We start from the raw sequence: 16481 nt of genomic DNA, 5'->3' as shown, positions 1-16481 counted from the left end.
GATGGGTATTTCCTGAAGGAACTACAGATAGTGCTTTGGAATGGTGCCCGGGTTGCCCCAGCAAGACTTTCACACTTGGGTGCCCCTCAGGCGCTGGTTTGGTAGTTGTAGCCACTCTGGGTCCGATATGGTGGGCGCTGTATACTGCGTGGCTCTGCGCTGTATACTGCGCTGCTCTGCGCTGTATACTGCGGGGCTCTGCGCTGTATGCTGCGGGGCTCTGCGCTGTATGCTGCGGGGCTCTGCGCTGTATGCTGCGGGGCTCTGCGCTGTATGCTGCGCGGCTCTGCGCTGTATGCTGCGCGGCTCCGCGCTGTATGCTGCGCGGCTCCGCGCTGTATGCTGCGGGGCTCCGCGCTGTATGCTGCGCGGCTCCGCGCTGTATACTGCGCGGCTCCGCGCTGTATACAGCGCGGCTCCGCGCTGTATGCTGCGGGGCTCCGCGCTGTATACTGCGCGGCTCTGCGCTGTATAATGCGGAGCTCTGCGCTGTATACTGCGGGGCTCTGCACTATATGCTGCGCGGCTCTGCGCTGTATGCTGCGGGGCTCTGCGCTTTATACTGTAATAATAATAAGACTACAGATAGTCCTTTTGAATTGTGCTGTGCTGTCACTTTAAGAGCTGATATTATCTGACAAAACTGTGACCTGGTGGAGTGATAGGCGTTGGCATAGTAACTGTGTCTGACTGCGCATATCAATGAGCTAATCAGCCAGGTGGCATTTGGCAGTTAAGTTATTTTTAGAAATTGCCTCAGAAACCAGCCCATTTTAAACTTATAGCAAAATTTCCCTATTGAAATGCATTGAAACAATGCTTTCCAATGAGGGGGAAACAATTTTCAAATGCAAATTGCGCCAAAACTACAAATCCGATCGACATGAAAATAACTTAACACACCTCTCGTGGACGCTGGCTTCGAAATGACACCTCACTGGAGTCTGTGCGTTCAGCGGTTCGGGCCGCATTAACTGCGAAAAAAAGCCTAATAATAATAATAATAATAACTAGATGGGTATTTCCTGAAGGAACTACAGATAGTGATTTGGAATGGTGCCCGGGCTGCCCCTGCAAGACTTTCACACTTGGGTGCCCCTCAGGCGCTGGCTTGGTAGTTGTAGCCCCTAAAGGGGTGAGGCCACTCTGGGTCCGATTTGGTGGGCGGGGTCACTCTGGGACCAATTTGGTGGGCGGGGTCAGTCTGGGACCGATTTGGCGGGCAGCGCCTCTCTGGGTCCGATTTGGCGGGCGGCGCCACTCTGGGTCCGATTTGGCGGGCGACGCCACTCTGGGTCCGATTTGGCGGGCGGCGCCACTCTGGGTCCGATTTGGCGGGCGGCGCCACTCTGGGTCCGATTTGGTGGGCGGCGCCACTCTGGGTCCGATTTGGCGGGCGGCGCCACTCTGGGTCCGATTTGGCGGCCCGGGTCACTCTGGGTCCGATTTGGCGGCCCGGGTCACTCTGGGTCCGATTTGGCGGCCCGGGTCACTCTGGGTCCGATTTGGCGGGCCGGGTCACTCTGGATCCGATTTGGTGGGCCGGGTCATTCTGGGTCCGATTTGGTGGGCCGGGTCACTCTGGGTCCAATTTGATGGGCCGGGTCACTCTGGGTCCGATTTGGTGGGCCGGGCCACTCTGGGTCCCATTTGGTGGCCCGGGCCACTCTGGGTCCCATTTGGTGGCCCGGGCCACTCTGGGTCCCATTTGGTGGCCCGGGCCACTCTGGGTCCCATTTGGTGGCCCGGGTCACTCTGGGTCCCATTTGGTGGCCCGGGTCACTCTGGGTCCCATTTGGTGGCCCGGGTCACTCTGGGTCCGATTTGGTGGCCCGGGTCACTCTGGGTCCGATTTGGTGGCCCGGGTCACTCTGGGTCCGATTTGGTGGCCCGGGTCACTCTGGGTCCGATTTGGTGGCCCGGGTCACTCTGGGTCCGATTTGGTGGCCCGGGTCACTCTGGGTCCGATTTGGTGGCCCGGGTCACTCTGGGTCCGATTTGGTGGCCCGGGTCACTCTGGGTTTGATTTGGTGGCCCGGGTCACTCTTGGGTTTGATTTGGTGGCCCGGGTCACTCTGGGTCCGATTTGGTGGGCCGGGTCACTCTGGGTCCGATTTGGTGGCCCGGGTCACTCTTGGGTTTGATTTGGTGGCCCGAGTCACTCTGGGTCCGATTTGGTGGCCCGGGTCACTCTGGGTCCGATTTGGTGGCCCGGGTCACTCTGGGTCCGATTTGGTGGCCCGGGTCACTCTGGGTCCGATTTGGTGGGCCGGGTCACTCTGGGTCCGATTTGGTGGGCCGGGTCACTCTGGGTCCGATTTGGTGGGCCGGGTCACTCTGTGTCCAATTTGGTGGGCCGGGTCACTCTGGGTCCGATTTGGTGGGCCGGGTCACTCTTGGTCCGATTTGGTGGGCCGGGTCACTCTGGGTCCGATTTGGTGGGCCGGGTCACTCTGGGTCGTATTTGGTGGCCCGGGTCACTCTGGGTCCAATTTGGTGGGACGGGTCACTCTGGGTCCAATTTGGTGGGACGGGTCACTCTGACTGACAGCAGGATAAGGGAATGGCTGATAACAGAGAGAAATAGACTGGCAGCAGGACGGGGAATGGCTGATAACAGAGAGAATAGACTGACAGCAGGACGGGAATGGCTGATAACAGAGAGAAATAGACTGACAGCAGTACGGGGAATGGCTGATAACAGAGAGAAATAGACTGACAGCAGGACAGGGGAATGGCTGATAACAGAGAGGAGCTGATATTATCTGACTGACAAAACCTGTTTTCTAGTGGGCTCGTAGGCGTTGGCATAGTAACTGGATCTGACTGCGCATATCAATGAGCTAATCAGCCAGGTGGCAGTTATTTTTAGAAATTGCCTCAGAAATCAGGCCCATTATAAACGTATTGGAAAATTTCCCTATTGAAACGCATTGAGACACTTTTTTCAAACGCAAATTGCGCCAAAACTACAAATCCGATCGACACGAAAAATACTTAGCACACCTCTCAGGAACGCTGGCTTCGAAATGACACCTCACTGGAGTCTGAGAGTTGAGCGGTTCGGGCCGCATTACGTGCGGACTGAATAATAATAATAAGAACTAGATGGGTATTTCCTGAAGGAACTACAGATAGTGCTTTGGAATGGTGCCCGGGCTGCCCCTGCAAGACTTTCACACTTGGGTGCCCCTCAGGCGCTGGCTTGGTAGTTGTAGCCCCTAAAGGGGTGAGGCCACTCTGGGTCCGATTTGGTGGGCGGGGTCACTCTGGGACCAATTTGGTGGGCGGGGTCAGTCTGGGACCGATTTGGCGGGCGGCGCCTCTCTGGGTCCGATTTGGCGGGCGGCGCCACTCTGGGTCCGATTTGGCGGGCGACGCCACTCTGGGTCCGATTTGGCGGGCGGCGCCACTCTGGGTCCGATTTGGCGGGCGGCGCCACTCTGGGTCCGATTTGGTGGGCGGCGCCACTCTGGGTCCGATTTGGCGGGCGGCGCCACTCTGGGTCCGATTTGGCGGCCCGGGTCACTCTGGGTCCGATTTGGCGGCCCGGGTCACTCTGGGTCCGATTTGGCGGGCCGGGTCACTCGGGATCCGATTTGGTGGGCCGGGTCATTCTGGGTCCGATTTGGTGGGCCGGGTCACTCTGGGTCCAATTTGATGGGCCGGGTCACTCTGGGTCCGATTTGGTGGGCCGGGCCACTCTGGGTCCCATTTGGTGGCCCGGGCCACTCTGGGTCCCATTTGGTGGCCCGGGCCACTCTGGGTCCCATTTGGTGGCCCGGGCCACTCTGGGTCCCATTTGGTGGCCCGGGTCACTCTGGGTCCGATTTGGTGGCCCGGGTCACTCTGGGTCCGATTTGGTGGCCCGGGTCACTCTGGGTCCGATTTGGTGGCCCGGGTCACTCTGGGTCCGATTTGGTGGCCCGGGTCACTCTGGGTCCGATTTGGTGGCCCGGGTCACTCTGGGTCCGATTTGGTGGTCCGGGTCACTCTGGGTCCGATTTGGTGGCCCGGGTCACTCTGGGTCCGATTTGGTGGCCCGGGTCACTCTGGGTCCGATTAGGTGGGCCGGGTCACTCTGGGTCCGATTTGGTGGGCTGTGTCACTCTGGGTCCGATTTGGTGGCCCGGGTCACTCTGGGTCCGATTTGGTGGGCCGGGTCACTCTGGGTCCGATTTGGTTGGCCGGGTCACTCTGGGTCCGATTTGGTGGGCCGGGTCACTCTGGGTCCGATTTGGTGGCCCGGGTCACTCTGGGTCCGATTTGGTGGGCCGGGTCACTCTGGGTCCGATTTGGTGGCCCGGGTCACTCTGGGTCCGATTTGGTGGCCCGGGTCACTCTGGGTCCGATTTGGTGGGCCGGGTCACTCTGGGTCCGATTTGGTGGGCCGGGTCACTCTGGGTCCGATTTGGTTGGCCGGGTCACTCTGGGTCCGATTTGGTGGGCCGGGTCACTCTGGGTCCGATTTGGTGGCCCGGGTCACTCTGGGTCCGATTTGGCGGCCCGGGTCACTCTGGGTCCGATTTGGCGGGCCGGGTCACTCTGGATCCGATTTGGTGGGCCGGGTCATTCTGGGTCCGATTTGGTGGGCCGGGTCACTCTGGGTCCAATTTGATGGGCCGGGTCACTCTGGGTCCGATTTGGTGGGCCGGGCCACTCTGGGTCCCATTTGGTGGCCCGGGCCACTCTGGGTCCCATTTGGTGGCCCGGGCCACTCTGGGTCCCATTTGGTGGCCCGGGCCACTCTGGGTCCCATTTGGTGGCCCGGGTCACTCTGGGTCCGATTTGGTGGCCCGGGTCACTCTGGGTCCGATTTGGTGGCCCGGGTCACTCTGGGTCCGATTTGGTGGCCCGGGTCACTCTGGGTCCGATTTGGTGGCCCGGGTCACTCTGGGTCCGATTTGGTGGCCCGGGTCACTCTGGGTCCGATTTGGTGGCCCGGGTCACTCTGGGTCCGATTTGGTGGCCCGGGTCACTCTGGGTCCGATTTGGTGGTCCGGGTCACTCTGGGTCCGATTTGGTGGCCCGGGTCACTCTGGGTCCGATTTGGTGGCCCGGGTCACTCTGGGTCCGATTAGGTGGGCCGGGTCACTCTGGGTCCGATTTGGTGGGCCGTGTCACTCTGGGTCCGATTTGGTGGCCCGGGTCACTCTGGGTCCGATTTGGTGGGCCGGGTCACTCTGGGTCCGATTTGGTTGGCCGGGTCACTCTGGGTCCGATTTGGTGGGCCGGGTCACTCTGGGTCCGATTTGGTGGCCCGGGTCACTCTGGGTCCGATTTGGTGGCCCGGGTCACTCTGGGTCCGATTTGGTGGCCCGGGTCACTCTGGGTCCGATTTGGTGGCCCGGGTCACTCTGGGTCCGATTTGGTGGCCCGGGTCACTCTGGGTCCGATTTGGTGGGCCGGGTCACTCTGGGTCCGATTTGGTGGGCCGGGTCACTCTGGGTCCGATTTGGTTGGCCGGGTCACTCTGGGTCCGATTTGGTGGGCCGGGTCACTCTGGGTCCGATTTGGTGGCCCGGGTCACTCTGGGTCCGATTTGGTGGCCCGGGTCACTCTGGGTCCGATTTGGTGGCCCGGGTCACTCTGGGTCCGATTTGGTGGGCCGGGTCACTCTGGGTCCGATTTGGTGGCCCGGGTCACTCTGGGTCCGATTTGGTGGCCCGGGTCACTCTGGGTGCGATTTGGTGGCCCGGGTCACTCTGGGTCCGATTTGGTGGCCCGGGTCACTCTGGGTCCGATTTGGTGGCCCGGGTCACTCTGGGTTTGATTTGGTGGCCCGGGTCACTCTTGGGTTTGATTTGGTGGGCCGGGTCACTCTGACTGACAGCAGGATAAGGGAATGGCTGATAACAGAGAATAGACTGACAGCAGAACAAGGGAATGGCTGATAACAGAGAGAATAGACTGACAGCAGGACAGGGGAATTGCTGATAACAGAGAGAAATAGACTGACAGCAGGACGGGGAATGGCTGATAACAGAGAGAATAGACTGACAGCAGGACAGGGGAATGGCTGATAACAGAGAGAAATAGACTGACAGCAGTGCGCGGAATGGCTGATAACAGAGATAAATAGACTGACAGCAGGACGGGGAATGGCTGATAACAGAGAATAGACTGACAGCAGGACGGGGAATGGCTGATAACAGAGAGAATAGACTGACAGCAGGACAGGGGAATGGCTGATAACAGAGAGAAATAGACTGACAGCAGTACGGGGAATGGCTGATAACAGAGAGAAATAGACTGACAGCAGGACGCGGAATGGCTGATAACAGAGAGAATAGACTGACAGCAGGACAGGGGAATGGCTGATAACAGAGAGAATAGACTGACAGCAGGACGGGGAATGGCTGATAACAGAGAGAATAGACTGACAGCAGGACAGGGGAATGGCTGATAACAGAGAGAAATAGACTGACAGCAGTACAGGGAATGGCTGATAACAGAGAGAAAAAGATGGGTATTTCCTGAAGGAACTACAGATAGTGCTTTGGAATGGTGCCCGGGTTGCCCCAGCAAGACTTTCACACTTGGGTGCCCCTCAGGCGCTGGTTTGGTAGTTGTAGCCACTCTGGGTCCGATATGGTGGGCGCTGTATACTGCGCCGCTCTGCGCTGTATACTGCGTGGCTCTGCGCTGTATACTGCGGGGCTCTGCGCTGTATGCTGCGGGGCTCTGCGCTGTATGCTGCGGGGCTCTGCGCTGTATGCTGCGGGGCTCTGCGCTGTATGCTGCGGGGCTCTGCGCTGTATGCTGCGGGGCTCTGCGCTGTATGCTGCGCGTCTCTGCGCTGTATGCTGCACGGCTCTGCGCTGTATGCTGCGGGGCTCCGCGCTGTATGCTGCGCGGCTCAGCGCTGTATACTGCGCGGCTCCGCGCTGTATACTGCGCGGCTCCGCGCTGTATACTGCGCGGCTCCGCGCTGTATACTGCGCGGCTCCGCGCTGTATAATGCGGAGCTCTGCGCTGTATACTGCGGGGCTCTGCGCTATATGCTGCGCGGCTCTGCGCTGTATGCTGCGGGGCTCTGCGCTGTATACTGTAATAATAATAAGACTACAGATAGTCCTTTTGAATTGTGCTGTGCTGTCACTTTAAGAGCTGATATTATCTGACAAAACGGTGACCTGGTGGAGTTGGTTGGCGTTGGCATAGTAACTGTGTCTGACTGCGCATATCAATGAGCTAATCAGCCAGGTGGCATTTGGCAGTTAAGTTATTTTTAGAAATTGCCTCAGAAACCAGCCCATTTTAAACGTATAGCAAAATTTCCCTATTGAAATGCATTGAAACAATGCTTTCCAATGAGGGGGAAACAATTTTCAAATGCAAATTGCGCCAAAACTACAAATCCGATCGACATGAAAATAACTTAGCACACCTCTCGTGGACGCTGGCTTCGAAATGACACCTCACTGGAGTCTGTGCGTTCAGCGGTTCGGGCCGCATTAACTGCGAAAAAAAGCCTAATAATAATAATAATAATAACTAGATGGGTATTTCCTGAAGGAACTACAGATAGTGCTTTGGAATGGTGCCCGGGCTGCCCCTGCAAGACTTTCACACTTGGGTGCCCCTCAGGCGGTGGTTTGGTAGTTGTAGCCCCTCAGGGTTGAGGCCACTCTGGGTCCGATTTGGTGGGCCGGGTCACTCTGGGTCCGATTTGGTGGGCCGGGTCACTCTGGGTCCGATTTGGTGGGCCGGGTCACTCTGGGTCCGATTTGGTGGGCCGGGTCACTCTGGGTCCGATTTGGTGGCCCGGGTCACTCTGGGTCCGATTTGGTGGCCCGGGTCACTCTGGGTCCGATTTGGTGGCCCGGGTCACTCTGGGTCCGATTTGGTGGCCCGGGTCACTCTGGGTCCGATTTGGTGGCCCGGGTCACTCTGGGTCCGATTTGGTGGCCCGGGTCACTCTGGGTCCGATTTGGTGGCCCGGGTCACTCTGGGTCCGATTTGGCGGGCGGCGCCACTCTGGGTCCGATTTGGCGGGCGGCGCCACTCTGGGTCCGATTTGGCGGGCGGCGCCACTCTGGGTCCGATTTGGCGGGCGGCGCCACTCTGGGTCCGATTTGGCGGGCGGCGCCACTCTGGGTCCGATTTGGCGGGCGGCGCCACTCTGGGTCCGATTTGGCGGGCGGCGCCACTCTGGGTCCGATTTGGCGGGCGGCGCCACTCTGGGTCCGATTTGGCGGGCGGCGCCACTCTGGGTCCGATTTGGCGGGCGGCGCCACTCTGGGTCCGATTTGGCGGGCGGCGCCACTCTGGGTCCGATTTGGCGGGCGGCGCCACTCTGGGTTCGATTTGGCGGGCGGCGCCACTCTGGGTCCGATTTGGCGGGCGGCGCCACTCTGGGTCCGATTTGGCCGAACGGCGCCACTCTGGGTCCGATTTGGCGGGCGGCGCCACTCTGGGTCCGATTTGGCGGGCGGCGCCACTCTGGGTCCGATTTGGCGGGCGGCGCCACTCTGGGTCCGATTTGGCGGGCGGCGCCACTCTGGGTCCGATTTGGCGGGCGGCGCCACTCTGGGTCCGATTTGGCGGGCGGCGCCACTCTGGGTCCGATTTGGCGGGCGGCGCCACTCTGGGTCCGATTTGGCGGGCTGGGTCCGATTTGGTGAGCGGGGCAATAATTATAATAAGACTATAGATAGTGCTTTGAAATTGTACTGTGCTATCACTTTAAGAGCTGATATTATCTGCCAAAACTGTCCTGCTAGGGTCATGTACAGTTCGCAGGCGTTGGCATAGTAACTGGGCCTGACTGAGCATATCAATGAGCTAATCAGCCAGGTGGCAGGTACATTTCAAATTGCGTCAGAAACCCGGCCATTATAACCTATGGGAAAATTTCCCTATTGAAAAGCATTACAATGAGGGGAAAAAACATTTTCAAACGCAAATTGCGCCAAAACTACAAATCCGATCGACACGAAAAATACTTAGCACACCTCTTGGGGACGCTGGCTTCGAAATGACACCTCACTGGAGTCTGTGAGTGAAGCGGTTCGGGCCGCATTACGTGCGGACTGAATAATAATAAGAACTAGATGGGTATTTCCTGAAGGAACTACAGATAGTGCTTTGGAATGGTGCCCGGGCTGCCCCTGCAAGACTTTCACACTTGGGTGCCCCTCAGGCGCTGGTTTGGTAGTTGTAGCCCCTCAGGGTTGAGGCCACTCTGGGTCCGATTTGGCGGCCCGGGTCACTCTGGGTCCGATTTGGCGGCCCGGGTCACTCTGGGTCCGATTTGGTGGGCCGGGTCACTCTGGGTCCGATTTGGTGGCCCGGGTCACTCTGGGTCCGATTTGGCGGCCCGGGTCACTCTGGGTCCGATTTGGTGGGCCGGGTCACTCTGGGTCCAACTTGGTGGCCCGGGTCACTCTGGGTCCGATTTGGCTGCCCGGGTCACTCTGGGTCCGATTTGGCGGCCCGGGTCACTCTGGGTCCGATTTGGCGGCCCGGGTCACTCTGGGTCCGATTTGGCGGCCCGGGTCACTCTGGGTCCGATTTGGTGGCCCGGGTCACTCTGGGTCTGATTTGGCGGCCCGGGTCACTCTGGGTCCGATTTGGCGGCCCGGGTCACTCTGGGTCCGATTTGGTGGCCCGGGTCACTCTGGGTCCGATTTGGCGGCCCGGGTCACTCTGGGTCCGATTTGGTGGCCCGGGTCACTCTGGGTCCGATTTGGTGGCCCGGGTCACTCTGGGTCCGATTTGGTGGCCCGGGTCACTCTGGGTCCGATTTGGTGGCCCGGGTCACTCTGGGTCCGATTTGGTGGCCCGGGTCACTCTGGGTCCGATTTGGTGGCCCGGGTCACTCTGGGTCCGATTTGGTGGCCCGGGTCACTCTGGGTCCGATTTGGTGGGCCGGGTCACTCTGGGTCCGATTTGGTGGGCCGGGTCACTCTGGGTCCGATTTGGCGGGCCGGGTCACTCTGGGTCCGATTTGGCGGGCGGCGCCACTCTGGGTCCGATTTGGCGGGCGGCGCCACTCTGGGTCCGATTTGGCGGGCGGCGCCACTCTGGGTCCGATTTGGCGGGCGGCGCCACTCTGGGTCCGATTTGGCGGGCGGCGCCACTCTGGGTCCGATTTGGCGGGCGGCGCCACTCTGGGTCCGATTTGGCGGGCGGCGCCACTCTGGGTCCGATTTGGCGGGCGGCGCCACTCTGGGTCCGATTTGGCCGAACGGCGCCACTCTGGGTCCGATTTGGCGGGCGGCGCCACTCTGGGTCCGATTTGGCGGGCGGCGCCACTCTGGGTCCGATTTGGCGGGCGGCGCCACTCTGGGTCCGATTTGGCGGGCTGGGTCCGATTTGGTGAGCGGGGCAATAATTATAATAAGACTATAGATAGTGCTTTGAAATTGTGCTGTGCTATCACTTTAAGAGCTGATATTATCTGCCAAAACTGTCCTGCTAGGGTCATGTACAGTTCGCAGGCGTTGGCATAGTAACTGGGCCTGACTGAGCATATCAATGAGCTAATCAGCCAGGTGGCAGGTACATTTCAAATTGCGTCAGAAACCCGGCCATTATAACCTATGTGAAAATTTCCCTATTGAAAAGCATTACAATGAGGGGAAAAAACATTTTCAAACGCAAATTGCGCCAAAACTACAAATCCGATCGACACGAAAAATACTTAGCACACCTCTTGGGGACGCTGGCTTCGAAATGACACCTCACTGGAGTCTGTGAGTGAAGCGGTTCGGGCCGCATTACGTGCGGACTGAATAATAATAAGAACTAGATGGGTATTTCCTGAAGGAACTACAGATAGTGCTTTGGAATGGTGCCCGGGCTGCCCCTGCAAGACTTTCACACTTGGGTGCCCCTCAGGCGGTCCGATTTGGTGGGTTGGGTCAATCTGGGTCTGATTTTGTGGGCGGGGTAAATCTAGGTCCGATTCGGTGGGCGGGGTCACTTTTGGTCCGATTCTGTGGGCGCGGCCACTCTGGGTCCGATTCGGTGGGCGGAGCCACTCTGGGTCCGATTTGGTGGGCGGGGCACCTTAGGGACCAATTTGGTGGGTGGGGTCACTCGGTCCGATTTGGTGGGCTGGGCACCTCAGGGTCTCATTTGGTGGGCTGGGCACCTCAGGGTCCGATTTGGTGGGTGGGGTCACTCTGGGTCCGATTTGGTGGAAGGGGTCACTCTGGGTCTGATTTGGTGGAAGGGGTCACTCTGGGTCCGATTTGGTGGGCGGGGTCACTCTGGGTCCGATTTGGTGGGCGGGGTAATCTACTATATAATTGTCTAAGGGCACTTCCGTCTTTCTGTCTCACAACACCGCTACGTCATCATCTCATGAGACCGCAATGCACTCTTGGGACCGGAGCGCGCAACAAGCATCGGGTACCGGCCACTCCAGGTGCAACAAGCATCGTGTACCGGCCGCTCTAGGAGGTGCAACAACCATCAGATACCGGCCGCTCCAGGAGGTGAGTATGTAACTTTTTTATTTTAATTCTTTTTTTTTTTTTTAACAGGGATATGCAGTATACTATGTGACTGGACAATATACTACGTGACTGGGCAGTATAACTACGTGGCTCTGCGCTGTATACTGCGTGGCTCTGCGCTGTATACTGCGTGGCTCTGCGCTGTATACTACGCGGCTCTGCGCTGTATACTACGCGGCTCTGCGCTGTATACTGCGCGGCTCTGCGCTTTGTACTGCGCGGCTCTGCACTATATACTGCGTGGCTCTTCGCTGTATACTACGCGGCTCTGCGCTGTGTACTGCGCGGCTCTGCGCTGTGTACTGCGCGTGTCCGTGCTGTGTACTGCGTGTGTCTGCGCTGTATACTGCGCGGCTCTGCGCTGTGTACTGCGCGGCTCTGCACTGTGTACTGCACGGCTCTGCGCTGTATACTGCGGGGCTCTGCACTGTATACTGCGGGGCTCTGCGCTGTATACTACGCGGCTCTGCGCTGTATACTGCGCGGCTCTGCGCTGTATACTGCGTGGCTCTACGCTGTGTACTGCGCGGCTCTGCGCTGTATACTGCGCGGCTCTGCGCTGTATACTGGGCGGCTCTGCGCTATGTACTGCGCGGCTCTGCGCTGTATACTGCGCGGCTCTGCGCTGTATACTGCGCGGCTCTGCGCTGTATACTGGGCGGCTCTGCGCTGTGTACTGCGCGGCTCTGCGCTGTATACTGCGCGGCTCTGCGCTGTATACTGCACGGCTCTGCGCTGTGTACTGCGCGGCTCTGCGCTGTGTACTGCGCGGCTCTGCGCTGTGTACTGCGCGGCTCTGCGCTGTATACTGCGTGGCTCTGCGCTGTGTACTGCGCGGCTCTGCGCTGTGTACTGCGCGGCTCTGCACTGTATACTGCGTGGCTGTGCAATATACTTCGTGGACATACATATTCTAGAATACCCGATGAGTTAGAATCGGGCCACAGTCTAATAATCATAAGACTACAGATAGTGGTTTGGAATTGTGCTGTACTGTCACTTTAAGAGCTGATATTATCTGACAAAACTTGTGACCTGGTGAGCTGATGTAGACTTCATAGGCGTTGGCATAGTAACTGTGTCTGACTGCGCATATCAATGAGCTAATCAGCCAGGTGGCAGTTATTTTTAGAAATTGCCTCAGAAACCAGCCCATTATAAACGTATGGGACAATTTCCCTATTGAAACGCATTGAAAGACTTTTTTCAAACACAAATTGCGCAAAAACTACAAATCCGATCGGCACGAAAAATACTTAGCACACCTCTCAGGAACGCTGGCTTCGAAATGACACCTCACTGGAGTCTGTGAGTTTAGCGGTTCGGGCCGCATTACGTGCGGACTGAATAATAAGAATAAGAAGAAGTTTACCACGGTGGAATAACAGTATAGTGCTTTGTTCCAAAGCACTATAATAAGAATAATAAGAAGAAGAAGTTATCCACGGTGGAATAACAGTATAGTGCTTTGTTCCAAAGCACTATAATAATAAGTTTACCACGATGGAATAACAGTATAGTGCTTTGTTCCAAAGCACTATAATAATAAGAAGTTTACCACGGTGGAATAACAGTATAGTGCTTTGTTCCAAAGCACTATAATAAGAAGTTTACCACGGTGGAATAACAGTATAGTGCTTTGTTCCAAAGCACTATAATAAGAAGTTTACCACGGTGGAATAACAGTATAGTGCTTTGTTCCAAAGCACTATAATGACTTTGAGGGGCCTATTTGACAGAAAATACCCCAAAGTGACACCTTTCTAAAAATGCATCCCTCAAGACGCTCAAAACTACATACAAGAAGTTTATTAACCCTTCAGGTGCCTCACAGGAATTAATGGAATATGGAAAGAAAAAATTAACATTTGCTTCCACAAAAATTTTACTTTAGATGCAATTTTTTTTACTTTCACAGGGGTAACAGAAGAAATTGCACCTTACAATCTGATGTGCAACTTCTACTGAGTACACCAATACCCAAAATGTGGGAGAAAAATACTATTTGGGTGTACGGCAGGGCATGGAAGGGAAGGAGTGCCATTTGACTTTTGAATTCAAAATTTGCTGGAATAAATAGGGAAAGCCATGTTACGCTTGGAGAGCCCCTGACCAGTGGAAATCCCCCACAAGTGACACCATGTTGGAAAATAGTCCCCTCAGTAGTGTTGAGCATTCCGATACCGCAAGTATCGGGTATCGGCCGATATTTGCGGTATCGGAATTCCGATACCGAGTTCCGATATTTTCAGTTTATCGGATACCGGAATCGGAAGTTCCCACAATTCAAAGTGCCCGAATTCAGCCAATGATGAATGATTAGAAGTGTGGGCACATCCTGTTCTTTATGGTGGGCATGGAAGTACTGGCATGGCTGTGATTGGCTGCTGAAATTATGTCATGATGCACTATAAAAGTCGCTGCCGCCATTTAGGGCTCACTCTGCTGTGAATTCAGTTAGGGACAGGACGCTGTGTTCTGACTGAGGGCCAGTTTAGAGATAACGATTTGCTTCATTGTGCTTTACCAAGGCTAATTTAGCAACCGCTGTGTGAGATCATTGCTTTTGCCTTGCAGCACAGTTGTCTGCAAGGTCTCTGTGTGTGTGAGTGCACATCTCTCTGTAGTCTGTGTGCAGCCACAGCCGGTTGCAGTCAGCTCAGGGTGCGTGACTGCCTCATACCGTTCAATCCATTGTGCTTTTTTGCAATTAGTGCAGCCTGCTGCACATTTTTTCAAATATTTCCTATTAGTGGCTTTCCATCCGTATCCAGCTAAATTGTGGAAAAACACTACATAGGATTACATACAGCAGCTTTTTTTGGCCTTGCAGCGCCATTTACGGCTGTCTGCACGGTCTGTGTGTGAGTGCAGCTCACTCTGTAGTAAGTTCTGCATAAAAAAAAAAAAATACAATTAATAAAGTTCAACAAACACACCACTTTACAGTTGTGTAGGCCACATTAGCTCATACTAAAGTCTAGTCCACACTTTAGAAAATTAGTGTTTCTTATACCTGTTAGGAGCTGTTCAGGAATAAGCACACTAAGCCCTTAGTACTTTTCTGCTTATCTTTATCAGTCAACCAAGATGAAGAAGGCAGGGAGTAAGGCATATGGGCGTAGGCGTGGGCGCAGAGCAGGGAGAGGACGTGGCGATTATGTGCCTGCTGCGGGCACCGGTGACTCATCATCACCCAGTTTCAGCAGGGAACAGTCCTTCATGCGCAGCTTTTTAGGAGATCGCCGTACACTGCTGCTGCGTGAAGAACAAATTCAAGCCGTTGTCGGATGGATGGCAGCTAACGCATCAACTTCAATTAGTGCCACATCCTCTCAGGCACAGAGCACGCTAGAGCACCCATCTTTCTCTTCACCACCTGCCAAATTGCCAGGCAGTCAGAGAGCCCAGGACAGGAGCCATCTCTACTTCTGTTCTCTGAATCTCTTGGCTTGGAAACAGGGGGCCAGCCAAGCAGCATTGGAGAAATGGAAGAAGAGGCAGTATGCAGTGATGCCCAACAGCTTTGTCTCTCTGAAGAGATGGGTGGGCCAGTGCCTCCGGTCACCACACCGCAGTACGCATCTGATGTTGAGACTCAGGTGCCACTTTCTGGTGCGTACTGTGCTACCGAGACTACCCAGGAGAAGCAGTTGGTGGCAGAGGGTAGTGTAGATGATGAGGTCCTTGACCCATCGTGGCGTGAGGTAAAGGAAGGTGGTGGGAGAAGCTCTGAGGAAGAGATTCCCCAAACGGGCCAAAGAGGGAGAGGGAGGGGGAAGACTGCGATTCCTGTAGCCTCCACTTCGGCACCCATTAGGAGCATGCCTCTTCCAAAAGCCAAAACGGGCGCTCCCAAGACTTGCAGTGCCTGGTCCTTTTTTGACACAGTTGCAGATGACATTTGCTTTGTCAAATGCAAGGTGTGTCATCAGAAAGTCAAAAGAGGGAAAAATGTCAGCAACCTCAATACCACAAATATGTGGAAACATGTGCAGACCAAGCACGCGGTGGAGTTACAAAAACACACTGAAGACCTAGGCCAACCAACAGCGGCACCTACCACCTCTTCAGCTCGTGTTGTTGCCTCTTCCTCCAGCTCACACACAGCTGGTTTGACTTCCTCACAGGATCGCCATGGAAGAACCTCTGGCACTGTTGTCCAGAGACCCACTGTAATTCCACCCACAGCACCTCGTTCCCAGTCATCCTCACACTCCCAGCCCAGTCTACAGCCATCGGTAGCACAGGCATGGGAGAAAAGGAGGCCATTCTCGGCAAACCACCCCCAAGCACAGGCTCTGAATGCTGGCATTGCAAAACTACTGTCCCTTGAAATGCTCTCATTCAGGCTGGTGGAGACTGACAGCTTCTGTGACTTGATGGCATTGGCAGTCCCACAGTACAATGTGCCCAGCCACTTTTATTTCAGCAGGCAATCCGGCCCTGCCCTGCACAAGCATGTGGAGGGACACATAAAAGAAGCGCTACTGAACGCCGTCAGTAGCAAGGCCCACCTCACCACCGATGCGTGGACCAGTCACCATGGGCAGGGGCGATACCTTTCCCTCACTGCCCATTGGGTTAATGTTGTTGAGCCGGGTACAGATTGTGCGAGTGGCACAGTACGTGTCCTGCCCACTCCAAGGATTGCAGGAATCCAGTCTGTATGCATTGATTCCTCCTCATACACAAGTTCCTCAGAATCATCGCTGCAGGAGCTGTCACAGTCCACCTCCACATGGACCCGTAAACGTTTACCTGTTATGACCGACATGAGCACAGCTGTGGCCAAACGTCAACAGGCCATCTTGAAATTAATTTCTTTGGGGAATCGAAGCCACACAGTGCAGGAGCTCTGGAATGCCATCAAGCAGGAGAGCGACGTGTGGTTTGTGCCAGCGAATCTCCAGCCTGGCATGGTAGTGTGTGACAATGGCCGAAATCTGGTGGCAGCTCTTGACCTAGGCAACCTCACTCACATCCCATGTCTGGCACATGTGCTCAACTTGG

This window comes from Ranitomeya variabilis, chromosome 5 (assembly GCF_051348905.1).
Source record: "Ranitomeya variabilis isolate aRanVar5 chromosome 5, aRanVar5.hap1, whole genome shotgun sequence".
Taxonomy (NCBI): Eukaryota; Metazoa; Chordata; class Amphibia; order Anura; family Dendrobatidae; genus Ranitomeya; species Ranitomeya variabilis.
The sequence above is the reverse complement of the archived record's forward strand: the minus strand, read 5'-3'. Positions refer to the sequence as shown.